We start from the raw sequence: 20854 nt of genomic DNA, 5'->3' as shown, positions 1-20854 counted from the left end.
GCATCCCTGTCTGGTTCCCGATCTCAGTGGAAATGCTTTCAGCTTCTCGCTGTTCAGTATAATGCTGGCTGTGGGTTTATCATATATGGCCTTTATTATGTTGAGGTACTTGCCCTCTATTCCCATTTTGCTGAGAGATTTTATCATGAATGGATGTTGAATTTTGTCAAATGCTTTTTCAGCATCTATGGAGATGATCATGTGGTTTTTGTCTTTCTTTTTGTTGATGTGGTGGATGATGTTGATGGATTTTCGAATGTTGTACCATCCTTGCATCCCTGGGATGAACCCCACTTGGTCATGGTGTATGATCCTTTTGATATACTGTTGAATTCTGTTTGCTAATATTTTATTGAGTATTTTTGCATCTACATTCATCAGGGATATTGGTCTGTAATTTTCTTTTTTGGTGGGGTCTTTTCCTGGTTTTGGTATTAGGGTGATGTTGGCTTCATAGAATGAGTTTGGGAGTATTCCCTCTTCTTCTATTTTGTGGAACACTTTAAGGAGAATGGGTATTATGTCTTCTCTGTGTGTCTGATAAAATTCCGAGGTAAATCCGTCCGGCCCCGGGGTTTTGTTCTTGGGTAGTTTTTTGATTACCGCTTCAATTTCTTTGCTTGTAATTGGTTTGTTTAACTTTTGTGTTTCTTCCTTGGTCAGTCTTGGGAGGTTGTATTTTTCTAGGAAGTTGTCCATTTCTTCTAGGTTTTCCAGCTTGTTGGCATATAGGTTTTCATAGTAGTCTTTAATAATTCTTTGTATTTCTGTGGAGTCTGTCGTGATTTTTCCATTCTCATTTCTGATTATGTTGATTTGTGTTGACTCTCTTTTTCTCTTAATAAGTTGGGCTAGAGGCTTATCTATTTTGTTTATTTTCTCAAAGAACCAGCTCTTGGTTTCGTTGATTTTTGCTATTGTTTTATTCTTCTCAATTTTGTTTATTTCTTCTCTGATCTTTATTATGTCCCTCCTTCTGCTGACTTTAGGCCTCATTTGCTCTTCTTTTTCCAGTTTTAATAATTGTGATGTTAGACTATTCATTTGGGATTGTTCTTCCTTCTTCAAGTGTGCCTGGATTGCTATATACTTTCCTCTTAAGACTGCTTTCGCTGCATCCCACAGAAGTTGGGGCTTAGTGTTGTTGTTGTCATTTGTTTCTATATATTCCTTGATCTCTATTTTGATTTGTTCATTGATCCATTGATTATTTAGTAGCATGTTGTTAAGCCTCCATGTGTTTGTGAGCCTTTTTGTTTTCTTTGTAGAATTTATTTCTACTTTCATACCTTTGTGGTCTGAAAAATTGGTTGGTAGAATTTCAATATTGTGGAATTTACTGAGGCTCTTTTTGTGAGCTAGTATGTGGTCTGTTCTGGAGAATGTTCCATGTGCACTTGAGAAGAATGTATATCCTGTTGCTTTTGGATGTAAAGTTCTATAGATGTCTATTAGGTCCATCTGTTCTAGTGTGTTGTTCAGTGCCTGTGTGTCTTTACTTATTTTCTGCCCGGTGGATCTATCCTTTGGGGTGAGTGGTGTGTTGAAGTCTCCTACAATGAATGCATTGCAGTCTATTTCCCTCTTTAGTTCTGTTAGTATTTGCTTCACATATGCTGGTGCTCCTGTATTGGGTGCATATATATTTAGAATGGTTATATCCTCTTGTTGGACTGAGCCCTTTATCATTATGTAGTGGCCTTCTTTATCTCTTGTTACTTTCTTTGTTTTGAAGTCTATTTTGTCTGATATTAGTACTGCAACCCCTGCTTTCTTCTCACTGTTGTTTGCCTGAAATATGTTTTTCCATCCCTTGACTTTTAGTCTATGCTTATCTTTGGGTTTAAGGTGAGTTTCTTGTAAGCAGCATATAGATGGGTCTTGCTTTTTTATCCATTCTATTACTCTATGTCTTTTGATTGGTGCATTAAGTCCATTTACATTTAGGGTGACTATTGAGAGATAAGTACTTATTGCCATTGCAGGCTTTAGATTCGTGGTTACCAAAGGTTCCAGGTTAGCTTCTTTAGTATCTTACTGCCTAACTTAGCTCGCTTATTGAGCTGTTATATACACTGTCTGGAGAGTCTTTTCTTCTTTCCCTTCTTATTCCTCCTCCTCCATTCTTCATATGTTGCGTGTTTTGTTCTGTGCTCTTTTTAGGGGTGCTCCCATCTAGAGCAGTCCCTGTAGGATGCCCTGTAGAGGTGGTTTGTGGGAAGCAAATTCCCTCAGCTTTTGCTTGTCTGGGAATTGTTTGATCACACCATCATATTTAAATGATAGTCGTGCTGGATACAGTATCCTTGGTTCAAGGCCCTTCTGTTTCATTGCATTAAGTATATCATGCCATTCTCTTCTGGCCTGTAGGGTTTCTGTTGAGAAGTCTGATGTTAGCCTGATTGGTTTTCCTTTATAGGTGACCTTTTTCTCTCTAGCTGCCTTTAAAACTCTTTCCTTGTCCTTGATCCTTGCCATTTTAATTATTATGTGTCTTGGTGTTGTCCTCCTTGGATCCTTTCTGTTGGGGGTTCTGTATAATTCCATGGTCTGTTCGATTATTTCCTCCCCCAGTTTGGGGAAGTTTTCAGCAATTATTTCTTCAAAGACACTTTCTATCCCTTTTCCTCTTTCTTCCTCTTCTGGTATCCCTATAATACGAATGTTTTTCCTTTTGTATTGGTCACATATTTCTCTTAGTGTTGTTTCATTCCTGGAGATCCTTTTATCTCTCTCTATGTCAGCTTCTATACGTTCCTGTTCTCTGGCTTCTATTCCTTCAATGGCCTCTTGCATCTTATCCATTCTGCTTATAAATCCTTCCAGGGATTGTTTCACTTCTGTGATCTCTTTCCTGACATCTGTGATCTCCTTCCGGACTTCATCCCACTGCTCTTGCATTTTTCTCTGCATCTCATCCCACTGCTCTTGCATTTTTCTCTGCATCTCATCCCCTTGCTCTTGCATTTTTTTCTGCATCTCTGTCAGCATGTTCATGATTTTTATTTTGAATTCTTTTTCAGGAGGACTAGTTAGGTCTGTCTCCTTCTCAGGTGTTGTCTCTGTGATCTTTGTCTGCCTGTAGTTTTGCCTTTTCATGGTGATAGAGATAGTGTGCAGAGCTGGTACAAGTGACTGCTGGAAGAGCTTCCCTTCTTGTTGGTTTGTGGCCTTTTCCTGGGAGAATAGCGACCTCTAGTGGCTTGTGCGGGGCAGCTGTGCGCAGACAGGGCTTCTGCTTCCTGCCCAGTTGCTTTGGGGTTTATCTCCGCTGTTGCTGTGGGCTTGGCCTGGCTGGGGCTGTTCCTCCAAAATGGTGGAGCCCCGTTGGAGGGGGAGCGGCCAGGAGGCTATTTATCTCCGTAAGGGGCCTCTGTGCTCCCTGCTGCCCAGGGGGTTAGAGTGCCCAGAGATCCCCAGATTCCCTGCCTCTGGTCTAAGTGACCTGTCCTGCCCCTTTAAGACTTCCAAAAAGCACTCTCCAAACCAAAACAACAAGCAACAATGAGAGAGGGAACAGAGAGAATGGGAAAAAAAAAAAAAAAAAAAAAGGAAAAAGCAAGCGATTTTTTTTTTTTTTTTTTTTTGTCCTCAGGTGCCGGTCCCAGGCACTCGCTCTCTGGTCCTGCTGCCCTGTCTCCCTAGCACCAGGGTCCCTGTCCTTTCAAGGCTTCCAAAAAGCACCCACCCACTGGTCCCGCAGGGAAGGAACGCTCGATATTCTTTGTCCTCAGGCACTGGTCCCAGACACCCGCTCACCAGTCCCGCCGCCCTGCCTCCCTAGCACCGGGGTCCCTGTCCCTTCAAGGCTTCCAAAAAGCACTCGCCAAAAAGAGAGAAAAAAAGGGGAAAAACGCGCGATTTCTTCCGTCCTCAGGTGCCGGTCTCAGGCACCCACCCACCGGTCCCACAGGGAAAAACGCGGGATATTCTTTGTCCTCAGGTGCCGGTCCCAGGCACCCGCTCACCAGTCCCGCCGCCCTGCCTCCCTAGCACCGGGGTCCCTGTCCCTTTTAGGCTTCCAAAAAGCACTCGCAGAAAAGAGAAAAAAAAAGGGGAAAAACGCGCGATTTCCTCTGTCCTCAAGTGCCGGTCTCAGGCACCCGCCCACCGGTCCCGCAGGGAAAAACGGGGGATATTCTTTGTCCTCAGCGCTGGTCCCAGCCACCCACTCACCAGTCCCGCCACCGTGCCTCCCTAGCACTGGGGTCCCCGTCCCTTCAAGGCTTCCAAAAAGCGCTCGCCAAAAAGAGAAAAAAAAAAAAAAAGGGGAAAAACGCGCGACCTCCTCCGTCCTCAGGCACCGGTCTCAGGCACCCGCCCCCAGGTTTCGCAGGGAGAAACGCGGGATATTCTTTGTCCTCCGGCGCCGTTCCCAGGCACCTCCTCACCGGTCCCGCCACCCTGCCTCCCCAGCAACGGGGGCCCGTCCCTCTAAGGCTTCTAGAAAGCGCTCGCCAAAAAAAAAAAAAACCGCTCCGGTTTCTCTCCACCCGCCGGGAGCCGGGGGGAGGGGCGCTCGGGTCCCGCCGGGCCGGGGCTTGTATCTTACCCCCTTCACAAGGTGCTGGGTTCTTGCAGGTGTGGATGTGGTCTGGATGTTGTCCTGTGTCCTGTGGTCTCTATTTTAGGAAGATTTTTCTTTGTTATATTTTCATAGCTCTATGTGTTTTTGGGAGGAGATTTCCACTGCTCTACTCACGCCGCCATCTTGGCTCCGCCCCCAAAACCATGGGTTTTTAAAGCTATATTGGATAAAACTTGCATTAATTTTTTTTTAAAGATTGGTTTTTAGTTTAAGTGTGTGTTATCAGATAGTTAAAACATTTATCAAATCCTTGGAATTTTTATTCCAATTCCAGTTAATCCTTAGTTCTTTTTATAAAACATTTAGTTTTATACCTCCTTACAACAAAAGAATAAGTTTGTTTAAGCTCGTAATGAAAAAGTTTAGAATTAAACTTCTAACATAGTTGTACAACTTATTTTGGGGATATATGATTAAAACCATTTGAAGAGAATGTTGCAGGAAAACCATGGAAAGATAATTAGCGGGAAAATAACACCAGATGTGTGTTTGAAATGACTGTAGTGGAAGTGTGTACGTTGAATGGAAAGAATTCTAGACTGGAGATAGGGAGCCAGTGAGGAAACTAGAGACCAGGCTACAGATGATGAGGACTTTATGGTCAATGCAATGGGAATGTAGAGGGTTAAGAAAGCCTTAACTTTAGGATCTGACACTCATGATCTGTGGTTGAGTTTAGCTTCCTCACTAGAGTTCCTGTATAATTTTGGGATTATCTAATTATAGACTCCCTGGATTTTAGCGTTGGATCAGATACTTTGATCTGTCAGTGAAATGCAGGAAAAATTTTTCTTTAATGCCCTGGACTTCTCACTCTTCTTTTGGCGGACCTGGGAAGCCAGACCTGGCATTTTGGAACAAATACTGAGAGTGCTAATTTCTCTTCGGCCCTGACATATACAAAGGACCTTGTCCTAAGGAACCCTCATAGGTATCTTGGACAGACAATGGTGTTCTAGAGCAGAGGTGTTCAGACTTTTTGGTCTCAGGACTTGATTGTGCACTTTAAAAGCTCTTTGGGGTCTTCAATATATTTTTTAAGGTGGGATCTTCTATCTTGCTACTTATGATATTAGAAATTGAAATATTTATTAATTCATTTAGAAATAATAAGTTAACATAAATAGCTTTTTTTTTACTGAAAAAATGCTATTCAAAAAGATTAGTGAGAAGAATGGCATTGTTTGTGCAAGTCTCTTTAATGTCCGACTTAATAGGAGACAGCTGGATTTTTGTATCTGTTTCTACATTCAGTCGGTTATGATGTGTTATTTTGGTTGAATTATGAAGAAAATCCACACTGAATTATTTGGAAAAGGGATTATTTCTATAGCCTTTTCAGATAATTGTGGTGTTCTTCTTTGGTGCTACACCAAAGTTGGGTTTTTGTGAAGGTTAGTTGCAGTGTAGAACCTGAAATGATACCGGTGAACTTTTGATATATTGTTGCAAAGCAGTCCATTGGTTTGTCTCTCACTTTGATCAGATCTTTTACCCATGAATTATTCTGTAACATTGTGTGATCCCTACTGGGTTCACTGAGTTACACAGATCTTCCAAATGTTGGCACATTTTATTAACAGTATCAAAGAGTCATATACATATTACCACCACCTTATCAGAAAAAATTGTTAAGTATTGGGAAGCTTTCAAGATCATGGTGGCAGGAACAATTTTGCCAAAATTCTGATGTTCTTTCTTAGAAGCTCAAATTTTATAATCGGCAACAAATACTGTCAGTTGTTTTCTTTGAAGTGGTAGGCTCACTTTGTTCTGTTTTCTAGAAAATGTCTGCCAAATACCAAAGACTGTATAACCCATCAGTTGTATATCATTCATTCTTTCAAGTAGACATAGTGTTCCACAGAAAAAATGTGGCAATTCACTCACACAAGTGCTTACTTAGAAACAACCATCATCTTCTGTTTGCTGCATAAGTGATGTATTTCTCATTTTGTCACACAGAATATTAAAAAGATACACTCAAAGAATAAGATTTAATATAATTTTTACTGCATCAAGAACATTGTAGAATAAAGCTGGCACTTATTCTTTCACTGCGGCAAAGAAGTGTGTGGTGCTGAAGGATCTAACTTGGTGCCATTGTCTCAGTTCCTCCTCAGGCACCAGGAGGTTGACCCACCATTGCTTTTGCACCATCAGAGGAAAGGCCAGCACAGTTACAAAGGCAAATCATAGCTTAGTTTTGTTGTGAAAATAGTTTCATCTAGTGGAACTTCTGAAAGGGTTTCATGGTTTCCTCAGGGTCTGTGGACTACTTTGAGGATCAAACTAGAGCCCTTCTCTAGACCTCACCTGAGGTGGAGTAGAGAGATGTCTTTCTGAAGCTGATAGAAGTCAAGGCTTCAGGAGAGCTAGTCACCTAATTATGTTAAACCTTTAACTGTTTCCACTTTTCCATAATGTATAATTTACCACCCTCAGCTCTAGCTGCTGTAAAGTGTGTTTTCACCTCATATTCGTTAATTCTTTTGCCCTGTGTTCTTCAAGCGCTGCGTATCTTAACTTGCAGTACTGATGCTCCCTTCTCATTAGGATTGAGGTATTGGCCTTCTTTTTTTGGCAGGGCTTTAAGAAGTTCATTGGTCCTCCAACTTTCTTTATGGAGACATAGCTTGGGATTTATCTCATAAGAGAAAATAAGTCTGATTCCTACTTTCCTCCCCATTCTGTTTGGTCCCATGTGAGTCAGTTCTATCTTCTAACATCACTACTGAGCCATTAACATAATCTCATCAGAGGTCTTTCAAATTGTAGACTGAACCATTTCTGATGTCCTGAGTTCCCCTGGTGACCTAGGGAAACACCTAGAGGAGGAGGAAAAGGAAACTGCAGGTCCCAAGAGCCACACACACGTTCCTGTAATGAGGAGAGTGATTTAATTAGTGGGTAATGAATAATTGCTTTCTGTAGAAATAGATATTCTTGTCCAATTTGGTCTGGGCCTGGCCCCTGGAGACTTGATGATTTGAGACAACAGCCATAGATTTTCTAGCACAGGCTGCTTGTCATTCACTCTTATTTAAGGTGAAAACTTGCAGCACAATTACCCCACAAAGAGTGGAAGGCAGAACAAGATAGGCAGTTTCTGAATGATGTATAAAGATGACAAAGCAGGATGTTGAGATTCCTGAGACTGGATGCTGTAGAAGAGGAGAGGCTGGAGCTAAGGTTGTCAGTCAGAGTTCTACTGCACCGGTCCTCCACTTGGGGAGGGGATGTGGGGAGGCACTAAGGACTGGGCTGTGACCCAGCCATGCATATTGAAAGAAAGGGATGTTTGAGACCATTCTTTTAATTTTTAAAATGCTTTGCAGATCTTTACCCTCCTTTCTTATCCCTTTAATCAGTTCCTTTTGAGGGGGGAGGGGAAGATAGTATTTTTAATAGCTTTATGGAGGTATAACCAACATGGAGCATATTCATCACTCCCAAGTCAATTGTTTTTTAAACTTTGTTCTAGGGAGCCTTTGTGGCCCATGATGGGGTTGGCAGAGGAGACTTGAGCAGTGTTGCTGAGGAGTTGGCCAAACTGGGACAATGATCTTCCCCCTTCTACCAGATTAACTCTTTATTTGTCTGTTATAGATACACAGGGACTCCCCATAAAAACCATCATGGGGTTTATGAGACATATCCATGTAAAAAGAGAATGGTGGTAAAAAATCAGAGGAATAAATGCACAGCAGATGTTCATGGGGAGGGTGGGCTTAAGCTGGGTCTGGAAAAGGTAAATAAAACGTGAGGAATTCAGAAAGAAGATGTTTAGTGGAGTAAAGGCCTACAGACAGGTTTGAAAGGTTGCTCCAGGAGATTGATTGGTATTAAGGCTAGTACAATTCATATAGCAGAGTTCTTATTCCCAACAGAAATGGGAATAAGCCCTAAAAAAATTACTGAAGCCAGAATATGGGGGTCTTTCAACACAAGTCAAGAAATCTGAATTTTACTGATTGACTCATGTGAGAATCACCTGGAATGCTTGTTTTAAATGCAGATTCCTGGCCCCACCCCAGAACCACTGAATCCTTTCTGAAGGTGAGGCATGGGAATCTCACGCCAGGTTATTCTGATGCAGGTGATTGGTGGACTACTGTGATACTTAGCAAGGACTCATGGAACAATTGTGAAAAAGGAGTAACCTGATCAAGTAATGTTTGAGCTAGGTTAACCAGGAGTTTGCCTGCAGGATACAGCTAGGAAGGGCAGACCCTGGAAACACAAACTTCAGTTTGGGTACTGTTGCAATAGTCCAGACTTGGGGAGTTGGTGACAATAAAGGAGGAAGCATGCTGTGAAGAAAGGATCTCATAAGTTTTGTGACTGGTTTGGCTTTGAAGAAGAAGGGGAAGGAAGAAGTCAGAGGTAACTTATATTTTCCTCTTAGGTGACTGAGGAAAGAAGGTTCCACTGAAAGAATTGAAAAGTCAGGAGTGCAGATCTCGTTTGATAAACTAGATTGAAGTCGTTGGTCATGTGTGTGAAAAAGGTGGGACAGACATGAAATGTGATGAGAACATGAAAAGTGAGAGAGGTCAGGCCTGAAAAGTGACTATTCTGCTGATAATAGTTGAAACTGTTTGATGTGGGGAATTGGTTTGAAGTGGGAGAGAGGATAAAAGAGTAGCTGTGGGGGGGCTTTGGAGGGGGCTCAGCAGGAGGAAAAGGCACTGTTGATGGAGATGGGTGTGGCTGTGGCGGCGTTCTTACACTGAGTAGAGAAGTGGCAACGAGGAGATGGTGGAAGGAGATGAATGCCTGTTGGATCTGAAGGGGCCCAGTTTATGCCCTGCCTGATGTGCCTGTTGTAGATACGTCTGTTTATTAAGCAAATATTTAATGAGCCCTGATTACTTTTCCAGAGCGAGGCATTCACTGTGTGAACAAGATCCCAGTTCTTGAGGAACTTTCATTCTGGGAAAGAAGATAGACAAATAGGAAAGGAATCCATACATAATTGAAGTTTTTATTTTGAAATAGAATTAATACAGTTTTTGACTGGGTGATTCACTTATATAGCTCAGAAATTACAATGATAGAAAAAGGTATACACAGATAAGTCTCACACCCCTTCGACAACCTTTTTCAACAAATCTGTTCCTGCTATCCTTCCACTGTTTCTTTAGGCAATTACAAAGGAATATTAGTATATAATAATTTTAAATAATGGAGAAATGAAACAGACACTGGAAGAAGTAATGTGATATAGGTGGTGCAATATTAGGGTATAGATAGGCTCTTCAAAGTGGTGATATACACTGAATGCTGAGTAGGGAACTGAGCTGGCTATTCAGAGATCAGAGTGTTTCAGGGGGAACAACAGGACATGGGAACACACCCAGTGAGGGGGAAGAATGGCTCAGGTTAAGTCAGAGAGAAAGGAGGTCATGTAGGCCTTGGAGCCATCAGATGACTTTAAGCTACATTTTAACATTTTAAAAAGGGCAGCATGACCACTGTCTAAAGAACAGATTATAAGCAGGGGCAAGAACAGAAGCGGGAACCAGCAGGGAAGAGATAATAGTAGCTTGAATTAACCTAGTATTGGTGGAAATAGAGAAGAATAGATGGATTCACATATATTCAGTATATTTGAAGCTGGAAAGACTTGATGGATTGAGTGAATGGAAGTGAAGGTCTGCTACGGTCATGGTGAAAGTATTACCACAGGGCATGTTGGGAGTTTCTGTGTTGCGTGAACACCTGTCCTGGGGACTTAGCCCCTTCTCCATGGATTTTTTTTTTTTATTGAAGTCTTTTTTGTGCAATTGCAGCCAATTTCCTGCCCCTGACTTTTAAAGATTAGTTGACTCTAAAAGTGAGTTAGTTGAGTGAAGAATGTGATTGATCCATTGTCCCATTAGGCCTCTTCCCATACATAGCATAACTTCCTAATGTCTGACTAGTATCATCCTTTCTGATTTCAGTGAGATTAAAAGATAGCATGTTTCATCCTTGAATAACAGTGGTCATAGAAAACTTTGAGATTCTCACATGTCTTCTCATTCCCTTATCTCTGAACCTAACGTGCTTATCTCTGCCTCTAGGTTCCTGTTTTCTCAGTTTGGTGCTAACAGCAACTGTTTTCTCAGTTGAAGGCAAAACAGAGGCTTGTGTTTTGTTGGGCAGTGAGGTTTTCATATAGAATCAGGTTTAAACAAATCACCCCTAAAAATTGGAGACCTTCCCCCACATTGTGTGTTGATGGGTCCCTGAGAAAGTTCTGTTGAAGTTCATCTGCCAGGCTCTGTGTTTGTCATCTTCCTTGACCTTCCCTTAAGCCAGAGTTTGCAGAGTCATTAGCAGGTTAGAGTGGAGGGTGCTGGGTGGCTAGTTCATATTTAGGTGTCACCAGTGACTCCATTGAAAAGACTTTGAGAAAGAAAAGGGGGATTACTCCCTGATAGGATAAAACTAACTGCAAATCAATGATTAATGCATGCTTTACATATCCTTAATTTTGATCTTTCAAAGGGTGTCAGATGATCAGCTATGGAAGTACATTTTTCTGATAATATTCCTTTCTCTTAAAAAAAAAAGCAGTTCCTGTGTGGTGATCTCCATTAGGTTCTTCACAATGGTATAAAGGTCATATCAAAGTGTTGGCAAAGGGTTTGTTTGCGTTTATACAGAGGATCAAAGCCTAATTTGGCTACACAGAAAACGAATTAAGATACGATATGAAGAAGAACTTCCAACATCAACATCCTCTGGAAGAGTCATTCCAGAAGATGAATATCAAAAAACTTCAACAAAGATCCTGGTGCTGCTGCAGTTGTAGCTGCAGTCATTCCACCGGTTCCTGGACTTGCCATTGGAATGAAGAAGGAGATATCTAAGCTGGCCTGTGCATACAGTAAAACAACAGATTTGACTGGATCTATACTGTTGGAACTCACCGAAGAATTAGGAGAAGTGCAAGTTGCAGTGCTCCAAAATTGTGCGACTATAGACTATCTACTGTTAAAAGAACACATGGGATGTGAACAGTTCCCAGGAATGTGTTGTTTTAATCTGTCTGATTTTTCTCAAACTATTCAAATTCAGTTAGACAATATCCATCATATCATTGATAAGTTTTCACAAATGCCTAGGGTACCTAACTGGTTTTCTTGGTTTCACTGAATATGGCTGGTAATTGTAGGTCTGCTTTTGTTATGTATCTGTATTCCTATTATATTAATGTATGTGCGCAGTTTAATTAGTAGTTTAAAACCTATACATGCTTATGTTACTCTACAAGAAGATATGTCAAAGAAATAATCAATCTTCCCATATTTTCTTCTGTCTGCTACTTCTATAGCTTTTCTTCTTCCTTCCTAATTACAACCCTTAAATATAATTAGTGCCTCATATCGAAAATTACCGAGTATCATAATTCTTCCAAGTGGTAAAGATACCTCAAGACAAATGCTGGGCATAGAAGCCACAGGGCATAAATCTGCAAAGAAGTAAAAAGCTAACCTTTTCAAAGAATATTGCTTCTCTCTCACTTACCAACTTTACATTTCCCTGTATGGCCCCGGAAGATGACTGGTTAGCCAGAGACGGGTAAGATTCCTCAAGGGAGGAACAACCTAAGACAGGCACAGTCACAGGGGGGCCATCAGGAGAGAAATTAGGGACCAATAGAGGGGAGGCTTAGAACCTTACCCCCCCCTGTTTTGAGAGAAATCTTCTGCATCCGTGGATGTTTTGTTGCCCTTGTCTAGCTTGGATTAATACTTAGTCTATAGGCACAGACCTGATCATCTACATTTGCCCTCTTACAGCACTAAATTATGTTTTCTACCTTTATCTTGCATCTACCTACCACTTCAGCATTTTATTAAAAAATAATAATAATAATAAGGGAGAAATGTGGGATTCACATATAAATCAAGTATAAAAGTCAAACGAATAATCATATCTGACTTGGTTGTTTATAGTTCATGATGCGTGATCAAAACTGAAAGTTTCTGTGATATGACTGCCCTTGCACTGTTCACCATGTAAGAACTTATTCACTATGTAAGACCTTGTTCACTATGTAAGAACTTGTTTGTTATGCTTCAGAAGATTGGAGACTGTTGAGACACAGGCTTGGGGTTGATTAATGACTGTGCATTGAGTCCCCTAGACAGAATTTTATTGTTGTTAACAACCAGTTGATCAATAAATATGAGAGATGCCCTCTCAAAAAAAAAAATAGTGTTCATAGTAACGTGTTGAGGTTTAAATGAGATCATGCATCTCAAGTACATAGCAGAGGTCCTGCACATAGTATGAACTCAATAAAAACTAATACTGAGCATTATAAAAAAAAAAAAAAAAAGAAAAGACTTTGTTCTGGGGAGGCCTGTCATAAGCCATGTGACCTCAGTTCTTTCATCTTAGGCATGCCAGGTGGCTCCTCCAGTCACACCTGCATCAGGTAATGGAGCAAGAAGTGAGTCTTACTCCATTGGCTTGAATCATTCACTGGTAAAATCTATTCCTGCTGGTCTAATTTCCAAGAAAAAGTGAAGTTGATTGCCTACCCACTTCCTACTCTGAGGAAAACCAAGCTTCCCTTTATGTAGTTATTACTTAAAAATATATTTTTTAATTTTGAAATGATTTCAGATTTGCAAAAAAGATGCAAAAGTAGGACAAAGAATTCCTGTTTATTCTTTACCCAGATTTAGCAAGTGTTAACATTTTACTGTACTTCCTTTATTATTCATTCATTGGCAAATTGTTTTTTGAAATGTTTGACAGCAAGTTGCAGACATGATGCTCTTTTACCCCTGAATATTTCCTAAAAACTTCCCAAATGTGTCTTAAAGCAAGGATATTCTCTTACACTGCTACAGTGTAGTGATCAAAATCAGGAAATTAACAAGATATAAGGCTACGTACTATAACGCTGTTATCTGATCTACCTTATTCAAACACTTCATCTGCTTCAGGATCACACATTGCATTCAATTGTCACATCATTTTAGGCTACTTTAATCTGAAGAGTTCCTTAAATTTTGTCTTTAATGAGCTTGACACATTTGAAGAGTACAGACCAGTTATTCTGTAGAATGGTGGTCAGTTGGGCCTTGTCTGATATTTCCTCATGCTTTTTGGGCAGAAAATCACAGAATTGATTGTGTGTCCTTCAGTGCCTCATAATATGTCTTAGGTTTCTTCACTGTAAAGTTATGGTTTTTTCCTTGGTAATTAATAAATATCTTGTTGAAAGATATTTGGAGACAATATAACTAGCTTATTTCCCTATAATCTTTCACCTAACAATTGCAGGATCCATGGATGAGTTTTGCCTGAAGCAGTTATTATGGCGTTTGTTGCCAATGGTGATTTTCTATTTTTATTAGTTACAATTTTGTAAAAGAGTTGTTCCCTTTCCCCCATTTATTCATTCATTCTTTTATTTATATCAATACGGATTTATGAATTCTTGTTTTATTTAATCTGATATTATTAATTTTGCTGCTGAAGTAGTCCCAGATTTGGTGAGGGGGAGCCTCTTTAAGCTGGCTCCTCTTTCCTTTTTTTCCCTGTCCACTTCTAAAAGTTTTATTGAGGTATAATGCCATACCATACAATTGATTTATCCAGTGTAAAAGTAGAATTTGATGGCTATTAGTAAATTTGTACATTTGTGCGGCCAAAATGATTCCTCAATTCAGTTGTGTTATTCATTGTTCCTACCATCAGCCCCAGGAAACACTGCTCTACTTTCTATTTCTATGATTTTGTCTTTTCTAGAAACTTTGTAAAAACAGAATCATACACTATATCACCTTTTGTGTCTGGCTTCTTTTCCTCAGCATAATGTTTTTGAGGTTAATCCAGGTGGTTGCACATATCAGTAGGTCACCGCTTTTTTTTTCTTTTCTTTTTTTGAAGTATAAAGAGTGATATATTTTTATTGAAGTATAAAGATTGGTTTATTAAAGATTGGTATACAATCTTATGGTAGTTTCAAATACATAACACAGTGGTTCAGCTTTCACCCATTTATCAAGTCCTTACCTCCTCCACTGCAGTCACTGTCTATCAATATAGTAAGATGTTAAAGAGTTATTAATTGTGTTCTCCCTGCTGTACTACCATCCTGTACTACCTATATTGTGATTGTGAATTATAGTGCCCCTTAATCCCCTTCTCCCTCTCCACCCACCCTCTGTAGCCCTCCCCTTTGGTAACCACTAGTCCCTTCTGGGTGTCTATGAGTCTGCTGCTATTCTGTTCCTTCTGTTTTGCTTTGTTTTTATACTTCACAAATGAGTAAAATCATTTGGTATTTGTCCCTGTCTGCCTGGCTTATTTCACTGAGCATAATACCCATAGTGCTGCAAATGGCAGGATTTATTTTCTTTTTATGACTGAATAATATTCCATTGTGTTTATGTACCACATCTTCTTTGTCCATTTATCTGTTGATGGACACAGGTTGCTTCCATATCTTGGCCATTGTAAGTAGAGTTCACTGCTTTTTATTACTAAGTAGCATTCCACTTTGTGGACATGTATTTTATGTATTCCTTTACTAGTTAGACATTTGGATTGTTTCTAGTTTTTGCCTATTATGAAAAATACTGCTATGAATATTCACATGTAAGTCTTTGTGGGGACATAGGCTTTTATTTCTCTTGGATAGATACTTAGAAGTGGAATTGCTGGGTCATTATATATTAAGCATTTTAAGAAGCTGTTAAACTATTTTTCAAAGTGGCAATACCATTTTACATTCCCACCAGAAAGCTCCAGTTTCTCCATATTCAGGCCAACAGCTAGTATCATCAGTCTATTTGATTATAGCCTTTCTGATGGGTTTGTTAGTAGCATCTCATTGTGGTTTTAAATTTCACTTCCCTCATGACTAATGATATTGATCATCTTTTCATGTGTTTATCAGTCATTTATATGTCATTAGTGAAATATTTATAAATATGTTTTGCCTATTTTAAAAATTGCCTATTTAAGAAATTTTTTTAATGGGTTGGTTTTCATCTTAATTGAGCTGTGAGAGGAGGTCTTTGTATATTCTGGATACAAGTCCTTTTTAACTATAAGTATTTTCTCCCAGTTTGTGGATTTTTCTTTTTATCATTTCAAGAATGTTTTTCTAAGTTCTTAATTGTGATATATATAGTCCAGCTAATAACTGGGCTGTTACAAGTTTTTTTTCTTATCAGTCGTACTTTTGGTATCAGTAGCTAATAAATCTTTGCCTAGTCCAGGGTCAGATAAATATTAAATATTTTCCTATAGTTTCTGCCAGACGTTTCATAGTTTTAGTTCTTAGGTTGAGCTTTCTGATCCATTCTGAATTAGTTTATGGTGTAAGGTAAGAATCTAAGTTCATTTTTGTGTACATGAATTTCCAGTCATTCCAACATTATTTATTAAAGACTATTCTTTTCCTTATTAAATTGCCTGGGCAACTTTGTCAAAAGTTAATTGACCATAAATATAAGGGTTTATTTCTAGTCTCTTTTGGGTTCCATTGACCTATATGCTTATTCTTAGCCAATACCACATTATCTTGATTACTGTAGCTTTAAACTAAGCTTTGAAGTCAGGTAATTAATTCTCCAACTTTGGTCATTTTTTTCTAAATTGTTTGGCCATTCTAGATCTTTGCCATATAAGTTTTAGGATCAGCTTGTCAATTTCTCCAGAAAAGCCTGCTGAGATTTTGATAGGAATCACATTTATTCTACAGATCAGTTTGGGAAGAACTGCCATCTTAACAATATTGAGTCTTCCAATTCATGAACATGTTACCTCTCTCCAAATATTTAGGTCTTTAATTTCTCTCAGCAGCGTTCCCAGAATTTTCAGTGTACTTCTTTTGTTAAATTTATTCCTAAGTATTTTATTCTTTTTGATGCTATTGTGAATGGAATTATTTTCTTTCATTTTTACTTCCTTGTTGTGACTTTGTAGAAATAAAATCAATTTTTTATATTGATCTTATATCCTACAGTCTTATGAAACCTGCTTATTCTAGTAGGTTTTTTTTTGTAGATTTCTTAGGATTTTCTATGTTCAAGATCATGTCTCCTGCAAATAAATATAATTTTACTTTTTCCTTTGCAATCTACATACCTTTAATTTCTTTTTCTTATCTTGTTGCACTGGTTAGAATTACCAGTACAGTGTTGAATAGAGGAAAGTAGATATCCTTAAGGCAAGGTCCTAATCTTAGAGGGAAAGTGTGTAGTATTTCACTACTAAGTGTGGTGTTAGCTGTTCATGTCATCTAATGACATGTCCTTATCAAGTTTTGATCATTTCCTTGTTTTTTGCAGCAAAAAATATTCCAGGCCCGATTGATGCTTTTCCTGTGCCAATTGTTTTTCAAAGAGCTCTAGTTTCTTGGTTCCTTTGATTGACAAATGGTATGTAGAAATCTGGGTCTGGGTACTAGGTGATTAACATTCACTTTTTAACTCTTCACCCAGTGTTTTTAAAAATCCCAGTGATCTAGTAAAAACTATAAAGAAGACCTAGAAGCAAGGGTTTTCTCCTGGTATTTCCCAAAGCACTCTTCAGTTGCTTTTTAGTGTCACCACACACCTGCAACTGAAGAACCTAGTTATTGGTAATAAATTTCACAGAAGCCTCTTTTTATAAAAGAGCTAAAATTTTGTGGTAGAATAATTGTTGCCTGCTCCATGTGTTACCCATCCCCCAACACTTCCCCTCATTGCAGCTTGAGAAAAAGGCCAAAGGGAAAAGGTTAGAGCGTTTGGTGTCAATAATAATGAGCATGATAACTATCATGCCCTGAATGTATATACAGTGTGGGCCACATGCTGTGCTTTGTGTGAATTTTCTAATTTGATCTCACCACTTCCCAGTGGAGGTTATGGTACTTCCTCTCTCATCTTTTTTCCAAATGTTCCAGCTGTGTGGTTTCAGTATTGAATGGATTCACTGTTCTTCAGAGCTCCACTTGACACAAGCCATCAAGGGGTGGTAGCTGCTGATGCTGCATGGCTATGAGCAGTAGTACTGCCCTAGACACTCTGGAAGACTTCACACAAGTAATATGTGGTTGTTGGTTTGTTTTTGAAAGATTAAACAGTACAGAAGCCTATGAAGTAAACTGAAAAGTGTCCTACTTCCCTCTGTCTAATCTTTCATCCCACCTCAATCCCCCAAGATAACTGCTATAATATAGTGTATGTTCTTCCAGACCTTTGTTTCTGTATAAACATATTCAAACATATTCATATGTCCTGAGAGCTGTTTCAGGGGGTCTTTTGTTCCCAAGAACTCTCTCCTTAGCTGCTCTGCCCATAAACTAACCTCTCTTTTCAGCGGGCATTTCCAGTTTGGACTTTGATTGAGGAGCTTAGCCAGAAACAGGCTTGTTTGTTTTTAAACTTGAATGCAGGCTATAACTTATGTTTATATCCCATTTGCCCCTTAAGCCTTCCCCAAGGATAATGTGTAGGAGCGAGAAAAAAGTAAGATTAGTAGCTCTGTAAAATAAGATCATTCAAAACTTTATTTTCCAGATGAGGTCAGTTTATTGGCTGCTAGAGTAAGTTCTTCACAAGCTGTTCACTGGAGGGTCAGCTGATGGTGGATCCTTTGGACTTGGTCAGAGAGAGTAAGTATGGATGCCTTTGTTTAGCTTTCAGTAATGTATATATGTGGCTAAAAAATGTATATAAATTGAATGAAAGTAATGGAACTTGTGAATCCTTTTAATTTATATGACCAGTCTTAGATTTACTTAAGTTGGGTGTTTTTGAAGCAAGGCTTCCATTAGTGGCCTGTGTGAGACCTTCTACATATACAAATAACTTTTCTCCTTGATGTCTTTCCTTTGGTGCCTCATCCTAAAGTGTTTCTTGGAGATGGACAGCCTGTCTCTTGGATTCTAAAGGCACACAGACACAGCAAGAGGTATCATCACAGAACACTTAGAGATTTGAGGATATTGGGAGAAGGGGCTCCCAAACATTGTGTCAGGAGCCCAGAATACACTACAGGGGACAGGTTTTATGATCTCATGGAAAATCTACATTTTGAATATTTGCTGTCTCTGGGGTCTGGATGCCAGCAATTATTTGGCCCATTGGACTTTGACTTTATGGCAGAAACACTATTCTCAGTTGCTAGATTTAAAACTATTTCCTCACTTCCTCTACTTCCTATAGTTTGGACCTTCTAAAGCTTTTTAAAGTATTACTCCACATTCTTCCTGTGGGTGATGGGGTCATTCCCTGGCATTTGAGCAGCAGTGCAATTGAGGGCAGTGTACAGGAAAAGGTGACCTGTGGCAGCAGTCAGGGGGCCTAGGACCCAGGTTGCCTGAATGTTCTACCTAGGCCTCTGCTTCCCCATCGCATAGAGTTTTGATTTCTTTAGGAATCTCTGTAAAAAGAAAGAAGAAAGTTGCTTTTGGCAGCTATCATTTCTTTGTCTAAACCAGATACTACTTCTGAACCAAGAACAGTGAAACTAGATTGAAACATTTGTATGGGATACTTTTATGAGTTATGCTGTTTACTTCATGTTCTTGAAGCTACTCTCTGTAGAATGATATAACAGGTTTGTCTTTGCTTGGCAGTTTCTGACACAGCCATCTTAAACAACCTAGATGTCTCTTACTAGCTGTGGAGCTATTTCACAGAAAGAGTTACAGAAACGTCCTCTCACCTTCTTGGCCCCTGCATCCAGATGTGCTTCTCTAGGAAGCCAGGTGGCCCATTTCCAAGTTGCTATCCTACACATCATGGGGGCTATGAGAGGAAACAAGGAGTGGGAAATAGCCATTGCATAAACAAATGAGATCTGGAATCCTATTAGAGAAGAGAATCCACTTCACTCTGGTGCTTGCCCAGCTGGCTCAATTCACACTTTTCCAGGGAGCAGGCCACCCGATTGGAAGTCAAGCCAAATAGATGCCAGACTACTTGGTGTTCAGTATTTCTGGCACTGAGGATTCATAATGGTATAATGCAGAGAGGCAGACATTGAACAGTGTGTGCAGAAGGAAGGGTTCTCTTCACCCAGTCCTGAGATATACAGTGGCTGCAAGGGAAAATGGGATTGGCCGTAGTGCTGATGAGAAAACAGTGGTGTGCTCTTGGATGCTTCATCCACCAAGGGGGCTCAGGATAAACAGTGAAAAAGTGTCTCCAGTCTGGCTCTTGTCTTGTACCTGCAGCTTACAGATAATTGAGAAGACACGAACTAAATGTATGTTTCATTCCCATTTAAGAGGGAGTATGGAGTCAAACTCTAATTGTTGAAGAGTTACTTAGCTTTTCTAAGTCTTGGATTCATCATCTGTAAATCGAATTTAAGGTTTCTGTGAGGATTAACTAGGATAAAATAGGCAAAATGCCAAGCACAGTACCTGGCATTTGTTGGGTGCCTAAAGTAGCATTTGTCAGTGCTAGTGTGTTTCTCCTTCAATTACTGAACTTGTTCAGTTTATTTATTCAACAGAATATGGAGCACTTACTGTGTTCCAGACACTGTACCGGGGACACCAGTAGAAAAAAAAGATCCTTCTCCTGATCGGACCAGTAGTTCATTATTATAACTCAGTGTAATAGAAACAGTGATGGTGGCACAGAGATGAGGCATCCTTTTCAAATGAGTCTGAGAGGGCTGCTTGGAGAAGGTGATTTTTTTTTTTTTTATGAAATCTTTTAGAAGGTGATATTTGAGCTAATTCTTTTTAAGTCTGGTGAAAGAGAAGGAAAGGGCTGCAGGCATTATCACATGTGAAGGCATGAAGGCCTTGAGAGAGCAAGATGTGCACAAGGAGCCACAAGGGGAGTGATTTTCAGGGAGTACCAGCCTGGGATTTTATCTCCTTAGCCCTTCTCTTCCATCATGTTGTATGTCCATTGTGTTGCATCAGTGATGCAAGATGTAAATTCCTGAAAGAGGACTATGTGAGTTGGGACTGGGACTGTTGAGTGTATACCACACATACACACACAGTTCAGACACATACACACTTAAATGGTCTTGTAAAGTCCTTGGCAGGATTTGATTCTTCCCTTGTGTGTGCTTCTCTACCATAAATGCACAGTGTAATTGTCCCCTGCACAGTATTCCCATAGTTTGGACTTGGGGGAGGTTCATTTTCTGTCACCTTAATTTGAGGTTACTGGTATCAAAATCTGACTTGAGCCCTTACACTGTTCTTAGCCCCTTATCATTCTGGATATTCACAGTGATAAGTTGTGGTTTTTTGTACTCTCATTGGAAAAGAGTAAGTCAGTCTTTGCA

The 20854-nt window shown here is 39.7% G+C and overlaps 1 protein-coding gene across 8 annotated transcripts in view; it reads left to right on the top strand.

Annotated features, from left to right (window-relative positions):
* The window catches only part of TTLL4 (tubulin tyrosine ligase like 4), a 41423-nt gene that overhangs the window by 6171 nt on the left and 14398 nt on the right, over positions 1-20854 (top strand). For all 8 annotated transcript variants that reach the window (XM_073218108.1, XM_037016382.2, XM_037016380.2 and 5 more), the window contains one exon: positions 18115-18209. The gene's annotated coding sequence lies outside the window, so the exon portion shown is untranslated. The remainder of the gene's footprint in view (positions 1-18114; positions 18210-20854) is intronic.

Source organism: Manis javanica, chromosome 12, assembly GCF_040802235.1.
Source record: "Manis javanica isolate MJ-LG chromosome 12, MJ_LKY, whole genome shotgun sequence".
NCBI lineage: Eukaryota > Metazoa > Chordata > Mammalia > Pholidota > Manidae > Manis > Manis javanica.
This window is presented reverse-complemented; position numbering and strand designations above follow the sequence as displayed.